General features: G+C 48.5%; 1 long non-coding RNA gene across 3 annotated transcripts; it reads left to right on the top strand.

The window, feature by feature from the left end:
- Positions 1 to 5,456: 5,456 nt before the first annotated feature.
- LOC111774305 (uncharacterized) lies at positions 5,457 to 13,827 on the top strand. 3 transcript variants are annotated; one of them, XR_011441011.1, is made up of 8 exons: positions 5,457 to 5,668; positions 6,454 to 7,340; positions 8,002 to 8,192; positions 8,335 to 8,715; positions 9,474 to 9,689; positions 10,058 to 10,121; positions 11,656 to 11,706; positions 12,149 to 13,827. It is a non-coding gene; the product is annotated as an uncharacterized lncRNA (long non-coding RNA). The 3 variants fall into 3 exon arrangements; XR_011441010.1 differs by having other exon boundaries at positions 5,468 to 5,668; positions 11,656 to 11,724; positions 12,144 to 13,827; XR_002809256.2 differs by lacking the exon at positions 12,149 to 13,827 and having other exon boundaries at positions 5,468 to 5,668; positions 11,656 to 11,790.
- Positions 13,828 to 15,845: the final 2,018 nt, after the last annotated feature.

Here is a 15,845-nt window from a genome sequence, read left to right as displayed (position 1 = left end):
ACACACAATTTCCCTACTATTAACATCTTATTAGTAATCTATATAATTTGTATATTATTATTGTAACATTATTAACTATAGCTTATTAACTTTAGTGTTGTACATTTGTTATAATTGATGAACCCGTATTGATACATTATTATTAATGAAAGCCCATGGTTTACATTAAGAGTTCACTCTTTGTCTTGTACATTCTGTGGGCTTTGACAAATGCATAATGACATGTATCCACCATTACAGAACCATAGAGAACAATAGCTTCACTGCCCTGAAATCCCCTATGCTCCAGGGCCATGGAGGTCTGTAAGTGTGATCTTTATCATAGTCATAGATGTTTGGGGTAATGTGGAATATAGAGGTTCCTTCCAGCTCGTACCCTCTTCTTTAGGGAGAGAAAAGGGAGGAATTTCCCATATAGTCCCATGTGCTCACAACAGCGTAAATAATACAGGAAACCAACCTTGAAGGTGTAGAAGTGGATCATCACAACAAATTGGTCCTGGGATTAACATGGTTAAAAGAACTGAGGAAAAGGAGAGGAAGTCAATTTTTAGAAAAGCAAAAATGCAGCTTTATTTCTGCATTGGTCTTGTGTTAGTGATTTAGAATTTTATAAATTCAGCATGACTATTGCTTCCCCAGGCAGGGACGCACGGCCTTGTGGCATTCTGCACACGTGATTGGTATGCAGCCCTGCGTGAGTCACACACGGAATGTTCTGTGGCATCCCTGGGCCCTGGGTGTGTGAGGCTGTCCCTCCCTATCATGCATTTTGGAGGCTGTGATGCTGGAATGTTCTTGTCTGAGACCTGACCGGCATGGGCCCTTTCTGACCCTCTCACTTTACCCCTGACATGGCATCCTCTGGTGCAGTTCATTTGCATCATTGCAAATGGTGTTCATGCAAATGGCTTGTTGACCCCGGCTTGGGACTCAATCTGGCTAAGAGGAGGTGGTCCCTGGAACCTTGCTATCCATGGATGTGGATGAAATCATAGCGCCTAGGACTGACAAATAAAGGAAATGTGCATACCCCACCAGGACTCTATACACTTATCCTTTGAGATTACATTCTTTGAGAGATGCATAAACACAGTCTCCTCCTTTTATCCTTTTCAGGCACCTGAGGATGGCATCAAAGGAGACATGGTGTCATCTCTCCCCATCCCACATAGCCTGCAGACTTGCTCTCTCTCCTACAGGTGAAACGTGGGACATCCTTTTCCAGCCCTGAGAGCCAAATGAGGGAACTCTCCAGTGTCCTCTGTTCACTGTGCAGGGCATTATAGAGATCAAATCCTAGAGAAATGTTGGGTAAAAGATGAGGGTTTCTGTTGATTTCCTCAATGGCAAAAATGAAGGCCAGAACATACCGGTAGTTCTTGTACTGAAACCTGCAGAGAGGGATAAGGATCCTTAGGGAAAAGACTCAAACCACGATTATCATCAAATCTGACGCAAGCACTTAATTAAGGAGGAATGCCCAGTCAACTCATTGTATCTGTGGCAACAGCTCTCCTGGAGCCTTAGAATTTATAGTTAAATCAAATAACGTAGCCTGGGCTCTGGAACATCCTTACTGAATTCCACTCACATGGAGGGAAGTGATTATGTTTATGAGGAAACTGTAATGAATGAAAAAGCAGATCACATTCAGAGTGGGTTTTCTAAGTGGTTCTTTGCTTCAGGATCCAAACTGTTTGTTCATATGAACACATCATTAAATGCTTTGGAGAACAGCAGTAATATTAACAGGAGATTGGAGATAGGCCTGCGGAGGAAGAGTAATTCCGACTGAAGGGTACGAGACATGCAGAGAAGCATGATATCTGTGGGTTGAGAATGGTGTGGGAGAAGGCTGGCAATCAAATTGCCTAAGCTTCTGCCCCATCACACTTGAGTATTTGCCACCATCAACAACCAGGAAACTAGGATGAACTTGAGAGTTCCAATAAGGGAGGAAACATCAAAAGGCAGGAACATGTGGAAGAAGCATGAAGGGCCGAAGGGAGCGGAAATGCATGAATCTAAGAGACACAGCCTTGTAAGGTGTAAAAAATGAAAATGTGATTACCAAAACTGACTCAAATATAAAATAGAGAAAATTATACAAATGTTGCTATATGGTTTCAAGAGAGCGTTTAAGAAATAAGATTCCAAATGTCCACCAGACCTAGATGAATTTACATGGCCATTGCGTGGGTGACAACTTGCCCAGGTACAAGGTCTGCTGAGCTGGTGTGAGTGAAGAGCAGAGGGCAAGAAGAAAAGCATGTAGCCTCTCATCCTCTGACAAGAAACAAACTCTCCCTACGCCATCCAGGTGCCTGAAGCCACAGAGACGTGTCAGTTGAGCTTGACTTTTGCCCCCAGGAGATTCAGGCCAGACCCTCCCTGATTCAAGAGCCTGCAGAGCCTGGAGCCCTGGCACTGGCTAAGAAACAATCACCAATGTTATTATAAATCACATGTCAGTACATTCGAAAATTTAGGTAAAATTCACAAATTCCCAGGAAAATAAAAGTTACCAAAACTGTCTCAAAAAGAAATGAAAAATCTGAATAATCCCATATCTATGAAAGAAATCAAATCCATAGTTTAAAACATTCCCACAGCATTTTATTGTGGCTAACACCTTCGCTGATAAATTCTACCAAACATTCAAGAGAGGAATAACACGCATTTACTCCAGCTCTACCAGAGAACAGGGAAAATGGGAAAACTTTTCATTTCATTTTATGAGAATAGCTTAACTTTGCTACAAAAATCTAACAGAGTTATTACAGGAAAGGAAATTTGTAGGTCACTGTTTCCTGTACTAAATTCATGCATTCCTAAAAACAATTAACATTCAAAATCTAGCTGTATTTTATAAGGAGACCATACCATGACCAGATTTGGTTTGTGCAATGCAGTTCAGTGCAATAGTTCCTGAAAAAAGGAGAAATAATAATCCCAGTAACTTCTGTTATTATCTATTATATATATTATATGTAATCTTTTATAAAAAGAACTGGTTGTGTTCCGTTTCTTGGCCTGAGTGGTGTTAACACACATGTACACTTTCTGATAATTCATCATCTTTACACTTCTGATCTATTCTCTATTCTGATTGTATGTCATATTCCAACAAATATGTTTATTAAAAAGAGAACATGAAAGCGCAAGAATGAATGAAAAATACAATGGTTATTCAATTGAAAAGTGCCCAGAGGTCTAACAGAAATGTTTGTGGAAAAAAATGAAACAAAACAAACCTAACAGATTGAAGCACAGAGTTATTTATAGTCGATACAAACTGGAAATTTGCCTTACTGAAGGTAAAATTGTAGAGATATACGTGGGCATGTGTGTATTCAAACATGCATACATACATGTATATAATATACATATGTACACATTATATATGCATGTATGTATGCACATATGTATGTATCTATATCACTTATGGGGGAATATATATATGTATATGTGTGTATATATATATCTGCTCTGGAGAAGGAAGGCAGGAACAGACATTTATCAAATACCTACAAGGTTTCTCAAGCTTAATTTTTCCAACATTTGAAATGTCGTTTTTTTAAACTTTCTATTTTTACAAAAATATATTTATTCTTAAATGTGTTATACCAATATGATCTCAGCAGTTTTACTTTATTAATTAATGGCAGAATTTGCCAGCTTTTACACATTGTCTTGATGCTGCAATGTACTAAGCCAGGTGCTTACAGCCTGCCTTTTGTTTCTCCAGAGGTTGTGTGAAAGCTTAAGCTTGTGGTCTCTCTCTGGCCTGCAGATTTGGACCAAGTTTCTGCACATGCTCAGTAGCTGTCCTCCAGAGCTCACTCTGACCACCACTGTTGGGAGCACACACGAAGAACAAGCCATAAAGCGGGGGCATGTGTGTATGTGAGGCACACGGAGCAGTGGGGGTGCCCAAGGGCCAGTTGGGGAGATCCATGAATGAGGCATTCCCAGTGACTCATGGGAAGGCTTCTTGATGGAGTCCTCAATGCAGTTAGAGGACCCACATCCCTTTAAAGCCCTCCACGAGTAACCACCTGTCAGTGCATCCGAACTCTTCAACCCATCTGAACACATTTTTGCGCTCTGAGAGAGTGCTGGAACTTCTCTTGAACCCTGGACTTTCACAAATCCCCTCTCATCTGTGTGTCTTGGTCTAAGACAGTGTTTTCCAGGGGCTTCCATATAGCAGATGAAAGGGGCTTGAGCAGATTCATGGGCCACTGCAGGGCCCACAGATGGGACCGAGGTCTGTCAGCCTATTATCAGATGTATGGGTGGGTGAGACTCCTCCCGGGTCCCTTGGCATATGGTGCTGGATCCCACTTCTCCCACAAAGACACTTTTATCTGTGGATGAATGACAAATTATTGTTGGTGGAGGAGGAGAAAAACGAGACATGTCTTATTCCACCATGATGCTGATATTACTCTCCTTCGCTGATTTACAAAGACTCAAATTTGACTCAGACTTTTAGGAGCCTACTGTCTGCCTAAAATTCTGTACAATCCCAGACCCTCCCAGACCCACACAATGAAGGACATAGAAAGAATATTCTTAGATCTACTTACAAGGCCCAGGCAGATAAAAGCCAACAAATTGGTTCTGGTCATTCTGCTGGGAAAAGAGGGCAGGGATCCCTCTCATACATTCTGGTTTGGAAGCAAGACTTTGTTCTCTCCGTGAATGAATAAACACCAAGAGAGAGAGGCTGTGGTAGGTAAACAAATACTTGATTCATCTGAGAAGAACATCATCTGTTCCTCTCAGGAGGAGGTTAGTGTAGGGAGAGAGCCCTGGTAGTTTCCACACTTCACATTCTTCCTTAATCTTAAGATTAGAGAATCAGTTTTATTTGGGATGGCAATTCAACAAACTCAAAGATAAAGTTCCTAACCTCTCTTGCAGCTAAGAGTGACCAGACCAAGTTCAGGCCAACGATGCGTGGCCAGAAGTATGGTGTGGGAGTTTGTCGAGGCTGCACAGATGGAACTGACATAGATGCGAGAGCCAGCATCAGACACATGAGACAGCAGCCCACAGGTATTGTAAGTATTAGCTCATAAACACCTGACAATGTCCCTAGGAAGCTGTTTTAGCACCATCTCCATTGTGCAGGTTGGGAGACTTGGGAGGCCCTGAGAGGCACAGTGGCTTTTGCAGGACACAGAACTGGTAGGAAAAAAGAGGTCTGAACTCAGTTGTGTCTCCTCAAAGCTGGGACCTTGTTTCCATTCCCAAGGTGCTATGGGAAGAACTCTGATGGATGTTTGTGTACAGTTATGGAGATGTCATGGGCAGAGAGGGAGAGCAGTCAATAGCCCAGAGGGGGCTTTTGGCAGGTCTCATTGAAGGAAGGGGCCCAGGTAATGGAATCTTGGAGAGGTGACCTCACTTCCTTGGTGACAGACCCAAACAGAACTTAGAGCTCTGGTTCCCAGGCACACATGTTCTAGACACAGCCTCGTGTCCACCTCATTTGAGTGGAGACACTCAACACAGCAGGATGTTCTCATTTTGTACCCCGACTTTCTGAATCTTTGGCTCTTGGAAATCTGCGAATGAGAGCCTCTTCAGTCACTGTAGATATTGGCTCAGCCCTCACCTCCAACGCCTCTGGCCTTTTGGCAGGAGGAACCCTCAGGTAACACAGGGCAGGCCACTCCAGGTCAGGGCACAGCTGTGCTCCCACTTGGGCAGCCCCACACCCCTTGACCTTCATTGCATGTGTGTGTGTGGTGGGGGTGGAGTTAGGAAAGGTGAGGATGAGAGGGGATCCACCTTGGGCAGGAGCATGTTGTTAGGTGTCAGAAGCCTGATAGGGTGGCATGTTCATACCCCAGATCGTGCCTGGCAGGATAGGAAGGTGAATACTGGGGACCAAGCTCCTTTGTCATGTGAATCCCAAGCCCTTGAGGTGTCATCTCATTCCCTCCCTGGCTGGGGGTCTATGCAGATGCTCCTCTGTGCCTGAGCTGTGGTTGGGGTTACCCCTGTGGCCAAGTCCAGGCAGGCCCCTGATACCTCTTGGCCCAAAGACCAGACACTGTCTTTAAAGAGCTGCACCCAGGAGATGGTTGAGGAGCTGGCAGATGGTTTCAACTATGCCATCTCCCTGGACAGGGAGCAGGTGTACCACACCACCAACAATGACCACAGCTGGTGTGAGGGAGAGTGAGTGCAGAGGGGTCTCTATAAGCAGGATCCCGAGATGGATCCAAGGCGGCCTCAGAATCCACATTCAAATCTGAGACTCCCCTGAGACTTTCTCATGGTTTTCCCACTGGAGTCTTCCACATTCTCTCTCCCAAAGGAATTTGGTCCTCCTTACCTCCCCACCAGCTACGTAAGAGGGTAGAAAGTCACCTCCATCCTCCTGGTGGTTCATGGTGATGACACTGACTATGCGTTCCTCATTGTCCTGCCCAGTGTGAAGATGACCCCACTGTGAAATTAAATGAGCCCTGCAGGATGCATGCCTTACAGGCACGCATGATGGAGAAGCTGACAGAGTCCATGGTACCAGACTTCCTGGGTAGAAATATCTCCACCGTCACCACATTCATGTTCAACTACTCAGCCTTCAATACATCCCGCCAAGTCTTGGACCAGCTGTTTACTAGATGAGTGCCTGTCCCCTCCTCAGCACAGTGGTGACTCTCTCTACTGCTAGCTGTTCATCATGGGAATGCACCACATCTCTCTGAGCCTCAGCTTGCTCCTCTGAAAAGTGGGGTGGGAGAGATTAAACTTCATGGGGTTCTCATAGGGACTAATGGGATCAGCCATGGGAGGTGCTTACCTGGTGCCTGGCTCTGCAGATGGGGCTGTGGGGCGTGCTTTGGTTGTTCATGGTTAGTATTGGTTCTTCCCTGTGAAAAGCAGTCTGCCTCACCCACCTCTGTGAAGGGGTCTTTTGAGTTTGGACTCAGCACATGGGGATCACCCTGTTGAGGAGTTTCAGATCCCATCCAGTTGGTCCTGGTCCTTGGGCTTGGTGGAGCCAATTAAGGATGCCTGGGACAGCAGAGGGGCCCCAGGCCCACTCAGATATCTGAGATGGTTCTGGTTGGACTTCATTCATTCAGCCGTTTATATTGAGCACCTACTCCATGAAGGACTTTTGGAGACACAGCACAACTCAGTGAATGAAGCAGACACAATCTCTGGGACTCAGTTGTAGTCTGAGAGTCAAACAGTGACGTTAGACATCATTTGTAGGTCCTGTCCTCCATCGTACATTACGTGTGATGCTCTCGTAGCCTCCTTTACATCTGGAGGCATCTTCTCATATTCTAACAGGACCACCTAAAAAAGTGAGTGATCTTTGGGCCCAGAAAGAGGGCTTCCTGTCTCTATAGAACAGGGTGGAGGAGAAGATGGGGGCAGTAGTGGGGGCGGGCCTGGCAGAACCCTGCATCTCACACATCTTTTGATTCCCATGGGAAGGCTGAGGTCTGGTGGCTTCCAATCCCGGAGGACAGGAGTCAAAGAGCCATGGAGGGGATCTCAGGACCCCTGGGAACCAGAGGGGAGGCTGGGCTGAGTTGGCCCCTAGAGATCCATCCCCACTACATTCCCATTTTAATCTGCCTCCCATTCGTTGCATCCACCAGTTATGGTAACCACCACCAGGTCCAGAACAGGAGGTGTGTGAGCAGTCTGCTCATGAATCTGCCTCAGTCCTTAGTCCAGTTGCACAAGTGCATGGAAGGCTGGTTGGGCCTTGTCCAGGGCCTTCGGGAGGAGAGTGTCAGTGGGAAGAACAGACTCACACTGCCTCTGTGTTGAACTTGCTCAATGAGCAGTCCTGCCACCACCAGGACAGCCACACAGGGGTTGGGACTGGAATGGGGCTCTCCTCTGGATGAGAATGGGCGGGCATAGGGGCCCAGACCCAAACAAGGGTACGTTGGGAGGGGAGTGTGGCGGGAACGACAAGGCCTCCCATTCTCCTGCCCAATTGCCTCTCCCCAGTGCCATCTATACTCCAGTGGGAACCTGCCTGGACCCAGTGCAGGATTTCTGGAAGCCCCTGCATTTTCCCTACTTCAGGATGAAGCTGGCCCATGTGCATGTGAGCTCACCTGCCTCAGAGCTGGAGGGCCACGCCTCCCTCCTCCCAGTCCAGCTGGAGCCTCCAGAGCCCGTGGAGGCAGAGCTGGAAGGTGAGGGCCCTGCAGTCTGGGAAGACAATTTGCAGGGGGTTCATGGGCTGGGTTCCTTTAAAGCAGTGGGGTCCTTCCTGAATTTGGAAAGACACAGGGGAAGTCAGCTACTTGATGATACTTTTGCTTTATGCTGCTCCAGTACGATTTCCAGAGCTCCCACCAGCTCCAGCTCCAGAGCCAGAGCAAGGGCCAGCTCCATGGCCCAGGCCAGCTCCAGCTCTAGTTCCACCACCTGTGCTACAGCTGGAGCAAGTGTCACCTCCATCAGCCCTTCCAGGGCCAGAGCCAGTGCCAACATCAGCTCCAGCCCCAGGGCCAGCTCCAGCTGGAGCCCGCTGGACCCTTCTCTCCAGGGAGAACACTTCCTCCATCTGGAGAGATTACATCAGAGCCGGATCCAGCCCCAGAGCCCACCTGCCCCTGTGCAGTGACCACCAAGAGCCTGCTGTGGGAGCAGAAGCCTGACTTCCTGGGGTTCCCTCCCCAGCTGATTGCAGAGCAATTTACACTGATGGATGCGGTGAGCAGCAGGGCTCTCAGGGCAGGTGGGGCCGGCCTTCCCTGTGCCATCAGAGGTCCAAGACCTGCCTTTTCCTGATTCGGAATCCCATGTCCTACATCCAATCCCAGCTTCCCCACTTACCCTCATGTGACCTGCGCAACCTCTGTAACTCCCAGGCCTTTGCTGTCCCCACATGGACAAAGAGATGGACACTGAGAGCACCTGCAACACAGAGTAGCTATGCAGATGAATGAAGTAGTACACAGGATGCTGGGAAGAGTCTGGCCCTTTGGTGCGGAAGGGGAGCTCACTGAAGTGCTGCTGGGTCCATGGGTTGATCATACATATGCCCACGAGGCCTCATAGCCTCAGAACTTAGTAGGCACCTCATAGGTACATGACTACATAGGAGACAGACAAACAAAACCCATGGTTGTCAAGGCCTTAGGGCAATGTACATCTGAATGGGGAATTGGAGCCCAGGGTAATCAGAATGTGTGGAAGATGCCACTTGAAAATGGCTGGTGTGAGCTGCATTCTGGTGCTTGGAGGATGTGAGACTGGGTTGGCAGCGAATGCCACTTTCCTTCCCCACAGTATTTGTCCAGAGTCATCCTGTGCTGGGTGCCCTCAGTGGACATAGACAAAACCCAGGGACCCCCACAAGCCCCACGCCACATTCTGAGCTTCCTGAGCTCCAGATCTGGTCACTGACCCTGACTGGGATGGTGGGCTGGGCTGTGGCAGGGCCTGCTGACCATCCTCATCCTCACCAGGAGTTGTTCAAGAAAGTGATACCCAGCCACTGTCTGGAATCCACCTAGTCCTGGTGGGACAACAGGGGCAATGAGCACCTGGCACCTACCATCTGTGCCGCCATCACCCAATTTAGCACTGTAGCAAACTGTGTCATCAGCACCTGCCTCGGAGACCCAAGCATGATGGCCCAGGACAGGGCCAGAGTTGTGGAGCTCTGGATCCAGGTGTCCAAGGTACCTTCTGGGCGGCCCAGGGAGCCCCTCTCTGGAGTCGTGGAAACTGCCCCTTCTCCTTTCTCAGCTCTCAGGATTGAAGTCTGTTGTCTGAGCCCTTGCACAGTCCCTAGGCTCTTCCTGCTGGGGCCTCCCTGACCTTGACTCCTGGGCCCAGGGTGGGAAGCTCAATTCTTCCTGGACTCCTGACTTGGGTTGAGCTCAAATCCTCCAACCTGGGAATGCTACTCATCAGGTCCTGGGGGTGCCCTCCCCGGGTTCCCTGAGCATCTGTCTCATCGATGACAGGAGACGTCCATTGGGGGACAGAAGCCAGAGGCAGCAGGGCTCCAGCTCCCCTCACCAGCTCACTCTCTTCCCTTCCCCAGGAGTGCCAAGGCCTGAGAAGCTTTTCCATGCCATCCTCTCTGCTCATGGAAGCTGCTCATGGAGGTAAGTGGAGGGTGCAGATCTGGAAGGAGCGGAGGGGTGATGGGAGGAGGGAGCAGGCAGGATATGCTTTGCTGAGCTTTTCCCTTAAAGTTTCTCTGAGGAATAACCGTCAATATTGTTCTGAATGACAGGAAGAGGGGGTGTTAGCTGCGTGGGCAGGTAGGGGCAGTTAGGGACAGGAGGCCTTGGTCAGGGGGCCCAGGGATGCTGGCTGGACTGTTCCAGGAGGGCGAGGAGCAGGCAGGATGAGCAGGTCTCTGGCTTCCATGCGGATCCATCAGCCGGCACTTGACTCTCTCCAGGCTGTGGGTGGATGGAGGGGGTGGGGACTCTTTTCTTCCTAAAGCAGCCCAGTCTGTCCTCAGGAAGCCAGGCTCCTCCTGCTCCTTCTGTCTTTGCTGCACCTCGAAGGACAGGGCACCCTGCCTGCCCCAGGGATGGGGCACTGCGGGGTCCCATGGGTCAGGTGGACATGGGTGCTGCCCAGCCTTGGGATGAATGGTGGATCTGGAACAGAACTGTGTGCTCTCTGGGACTCCCCACTGTGCCCTGATAGTGGTCACTGCTGACACACCCAGTGGGATTCTCACCTGGTGCCGTGTTGGCAGGGCACATGCCCCAGATGGCAGTGAGAGTATCGGGGGATCCAATAGATACTTCATGGACCTTCTTGAGTGGACGTTAGAAGTTTCCAAGAACAAACGGAAGGAAATGTCAGCATCACCCAGTGTCCTGGTCACCCCATAACTGTCACTCAGATGTGGCACTACAGGTCCCCTTCCTGAATGGATGAAAAACAGAGTTCCGTTCAGGGAAACGTCCTGAGGGGATCCTAGGGAGCTGAGGCCTTTGGCATGGCCTCAGGTACATCCTGGGGTCAGAGAATCCCAGGCCTTGGGACAGGTAGATGCCACTTGGACAGTTGCCCCACGACAACCTTCCCCCCTCCCCATACATCGCTCAGCCTGGCTGAGGGCCTGTTCATACTCTGAGAGTCCAGAGGACATGACCTTGTTCAGAGGTGTGTCTGTAGGTGGGGTGAAGGCAGGGGGACAGGGCCTCTGGCTGGGAGGGGAAGGGGTCTCTCCTCTGTGGGCCTCTGAGCAAGTCAAGCCCCTCTGTGAGCCTCGGTCTCCTCATGTGGGACGTGGAGGGAGGTGACCTGTGGTACAAGCCCCACAAACGGGGGATGAGGTTCAAGGGAGGAGAGGAATGTGCAGGAGCTGTGTGCCGCCTCCTCCTCGAGGGGTGAGGGGAGAGCAGTGACGACAGTCAGATGACACTGAGTCCTCAGGAGGCCCTGGGAGGCAGGTGGAGTTCTCCTCACACTTTCCAGATGAGGGGAGAGGCTGAGGGGCCTGGGCAGGCCGGAGGCCACAGAGGAGCGAGTGTTGGAGCTGGGACTGATCGAGAATCAGAGCACTCTGGAAAAGGGAGCAGCCACACACACCAGATGTCCAGGGTACAGGATCAGGGGCCTGGGAGACATGTGGAAGGGAGCATGGCCTCCCTGACCTTGTCCTTGACCCTGCAGGAAGCAACCTCTTTGTTGGAAACCCTGGACATAAATGCCTAGGGAGCCCAGGTGAGGCAGCAGCAGCAGGTAAGTGTGCCTGTGGGGAAGGGTCCATGCGTCAGAGGAGAGGGGGCTCCGCCCTCACAGCTGGAGGCCTCCACTCAGAGAGGGGTCCCTCCTCCTTGGGCCCAGCTCCTGGCCCCACAGAGCCTGAAACGCCTGCATTGGAAGTGAGCAGGAGGAGGCCTGGCAGGGCTGGGCCCAGGAGGGACTTGGGGTGGGGAGGAGCAGGGACCACATTCCCTGGGATTTGGCAAAAGCCGACCCTGGGAGGTGATGGGGGGGATTGGTGTTCCTGGAGGGGGCTACTTTGGGGAGACTGCTGAGGGTCCTGGGCTGCTTTTTGTGGGAGTCTGGGGTGGCAGGAGGCTGGGGTGAGGGGTTTTGGGGGAGGGTCCATGGGGGTATCTGAAAATCTGGACTCATCATCACTCCCATTCTGCTAGCACAGGGTGTCGTCCCCTTCCTGGGCTAAATCCTCGATTACCTGCAGCTTCTGGACACTGAGATGGAGGATTATCTGAAGGAGCGTGAGCATGGAGGGGGGAACAGGGAACAGAATCCTGAGGTTTGGGAGGCGAGAGTCCCGCACTGGGTCCTGAGCTCTCAGCATTTGGAAAAGCTCCTCTCCAGAGAGCCTCATGGTTGCCCCTGGAAGCTGGGGCCTCAAGCCCATCTTTGAGATGCGGGAATGAAGGCTCTGCATAATCCCCCCTCCAGGCTCCCTGGGCTGGGGGAGCTCAGAGCTGCCTGACTGCAGAGCTGCAGAAGGTGGCGTGAGAGCTGGACTCAGCCTCATATGTTGGAGTCCTAAACCCCATAGCTCAGTATTTGAAGACAAGGTCTTTATAGGGTGATTAAGTTAAAATGGCGTCAATTAGGGCAGACCCTAATCCAATATGACTGCTGTCCTTATAAGAAGAGGTCATTTGGACACAGACATGGACAGACGGAAGACAATCTAACAATGCAGGAAGAAGATGGCCGCCTACCAGCCAGAAAGAGAGGCCTGGAACAGATCCTTCCTTCCTCTCAGAAGGAGCCAACCCTGCCAACAGTTTGAGCTCAGATGTCTAGCCTCTAGAACTGTGAGAAAAAAAATTCTGTGGTTTAAGCCATCCATTGTGTGGTACTTTGTTATGGCAGCCCTCGTAATTAATACAGGGTTTAATGCCCTTGTAATGTTTTCCAAGTTAGGGGAGGTCTTTCCATTCTGTGAGTTATATATTACAAATGAGTATTCTACTTTCTCAATTTTTTTTATTGTGGAAAAAAGACAGACAATATTAAATTCACTCTGCCAACAATTTCCAAGTGTACATTACAACAGTGTTGACCACATGGACATGTTGTGCCACAGATCCTCAGATGCCCCCATCCTGCATGACTGAATCGCTACACACAGCAAACCACTCCCCACCTCCTCTGACCCCCAGCCCTTGGGATCCACTATTCTACTTGGCTTCTGTGAGGTTCACTACTTTAGATCCGTCATTTCAGTGGAATCGTGCAGCATTTGTCCTTTGGTGACTGGTTTATTTCATTTACCATAATACCCTCAAGGTTCATACATGTTGCAGCATATGACAAGATTTCCTTCCTTTTTAAGGCTGAATAATAGTCCATTGTATGCCTGTATCACCTTTTCTTTATCCCATCATCCATCAGCGCACATTTAGATCATTTCCACCTCTTAGTTATTGTGAATAACGCTGCAATGCATTTTCTCAAATGTTCTCCTGGCCCTTAGTGAGACTGAAATGTGATAAATCACCCTTCTAAATGTCTAAGAGGAGGAAAATTGGACACATGACATGGACAGAGGGAAGACAATGTAACAACACAGGGAGGATATTTAAATATTTGTCACTCTACAGATAAACCTTGTCTAACTACATATTGTATTGATATCAGTATATTAATAATGTAAGAATTTTGCATCAAGTGCTTTGTCATAATGACTTTTTGTGTGTGTTCAGGAAGCTTGCATAATATGAGGATCCCCCGATTCTTGAATATTTAGTAGAGTTTTCTAGTAAACTTTTAGGATGGGAAGTCTCTTCCTAGATGTGAGGCAGGGAACAGAAAAATAATAAAGTGATTGATATATTTAACTACATCAAAAGAAAACTGTCGTTTTATTTAATTGTTCTTACATACTCCTTGCTTATTTATTAGAATGACACATTTTATTAATGAAAAGAAAATTCAATAAACAATTTTAAAATAAAATAATATCCACTGAGAACTTGTATGAAATATGAAAGTTTTAGCAACATGCTGTGATCAATTTCCTCATCTGTGAAACGGAGATACATAATAGCATCTTCTGTATGGGTTCCTGTGAAAATACTCAAGAGTAATGTATGTAAAATGCTTATCACCATGTAGGTTGGAAAGGAACGCCCCATTCATTTTTCCACCAGGATGATTATATATTTTTTTAATGCTTGAACTCTGCAGTTTTCAAAATACATTCCATTGTTGCAAAGTGATGATTTTTATAAGTTCTTTGTAGCGTTTGATGATCCCTTTGGAATACAAATTCAGGCTTGTGTCTGTGTGTCTGTACATATATATCTCAAATAATACTTCAAGACTTATAGTGAAAAGCTACCTTCTCCACTATTTACTCTGATTTTCAGAAACAACTTCTTTATTTTTTCTGGTTGAAACTCTATTTATTCCTAACTTAACTCCTTACGAAACTTTTGACTTTTTCTAATTACTTCCTTTTCTGAAAGAAGTAGCATATAGTTCTCTTACATACCTTAAAACATCATCCCTCACTCAATATAATTGTTTAATGAATTAGGATAAATCAAAATTCAATGCCTATTGTTTTATTACATAAATGTTTACCATTTTATGACATGAATCTTATCAGAGGTGTGCCACATAGGATATTATGAATAAATTTTCTTTCTCACCTTTTTTTTGACCTTTTAAATGGTAAGATCCATTGTTGCTTTCTTTTCTTCCTATCAATTCATCACTGGTTCATCCCTCTCCACCATAAATTTAAATCTTTCAGTATGTTCAGATGCATGAGACAATTTATTGGCTTCAGTTTTTGCTTGGGGACGCCCCTCTTGGGCTTGAACACATACACGCATACGTATACATACTGTATATAGGAGGTTAGAGGCGAAAAGGGTGTTTATCTCTGGGGGAAAAGACTAGGAGACAGAGGTGGGAGTGAGAATATTTTGCTGACTTTGTATTACTCTTTGAAGTTTTCTTATATGTTTTATCTATAATGTAGTCCCCTCCCCTCCAAAAATTTTAAATTAAATAGCGTAAGATCCTTATTTACTGGCTTGGGTCAGCAAGTGGTAGAGAAATGTGAATATATGGAACCAATTTTTTAAAGAAATTAAGAACAGCAAACATGCACAAAAATTTTAAAATTCCAAATATGGACATGGGGTTCTGTTGGGCTGTGTCAGGCTGAGTGAACGCGGAGAAAAAACTGAAGCGAAGTTGTTAAGCATCCTGCCGGCTGTACAGTCTGGGGGTCCCCGGAAAGCCCCGCCTCCAGCCCCGGCCCTCGAGCTGATTCCCTCCCACTCTCCCACCCAATAACTCTATTCCAGCCCCACCCCCGCCTTATCACCGCCCTGGCTTGGTCTCCGCCCACCGTCTCCCGTTCGACTCTAGCCCCGCCCCCAGGACCTGTAAGGACCACAGTCCCAGCCCCGAAACAGGTCCCTTCACACAGCCCTGCCCCTAGACCGGATCTCCGCCCACGGTCCCACCCCCGCCACAATTCTCCCGCCACAGCACAGCCTACCTGCAGGCCCCGCCCTCAAGCCGGATCCCCGCCCACAGCCACGCCCCTAAAGCTACCCTTCTCCCACAGCCCCGCCCATGGAACTGAGCCCTTCCCACAACCCAGCCCTCCAGACGTGGTGTCGCCCATACAATGATCCCCACCCTCAGAGCTGGTTTCTACCCACAGACCCTAGAGCTGGTCCCCGTCCCTAGTACGGACCTAGCCCGAGGCCGACCCTTCCACTCACTAAGGAAACTGGACACCGCCTCCAGGCTGCAGTGCGTGGCCCCGCTCCGCCCCGCCCCGCCGCTTCAACCCGGAACCCCCAAACGCCTCTCCCGGGTAGGCCCGCCCGAGACCGGAACCTGAAGCG

Source organism: Equus caballus, chromosome 7 (assembly GCF_041296265.1).
Source record: "Equus caballus isolate H_3958 breed thoroughbred chromosome 7, TB-T2T, whole genome shotgun sequence".
In the NCBI taxonomy this organism is placed as follows: Eukaryota; Metazoa; Chordata; class Mammalia; order Perissodactyla; family Equidae; genus Equus; species Equus caballus.
Note: the sequence above shows the minus strand (reverse complement) of the source record. Positions and strands in the feature narration are given on the sequence as shown.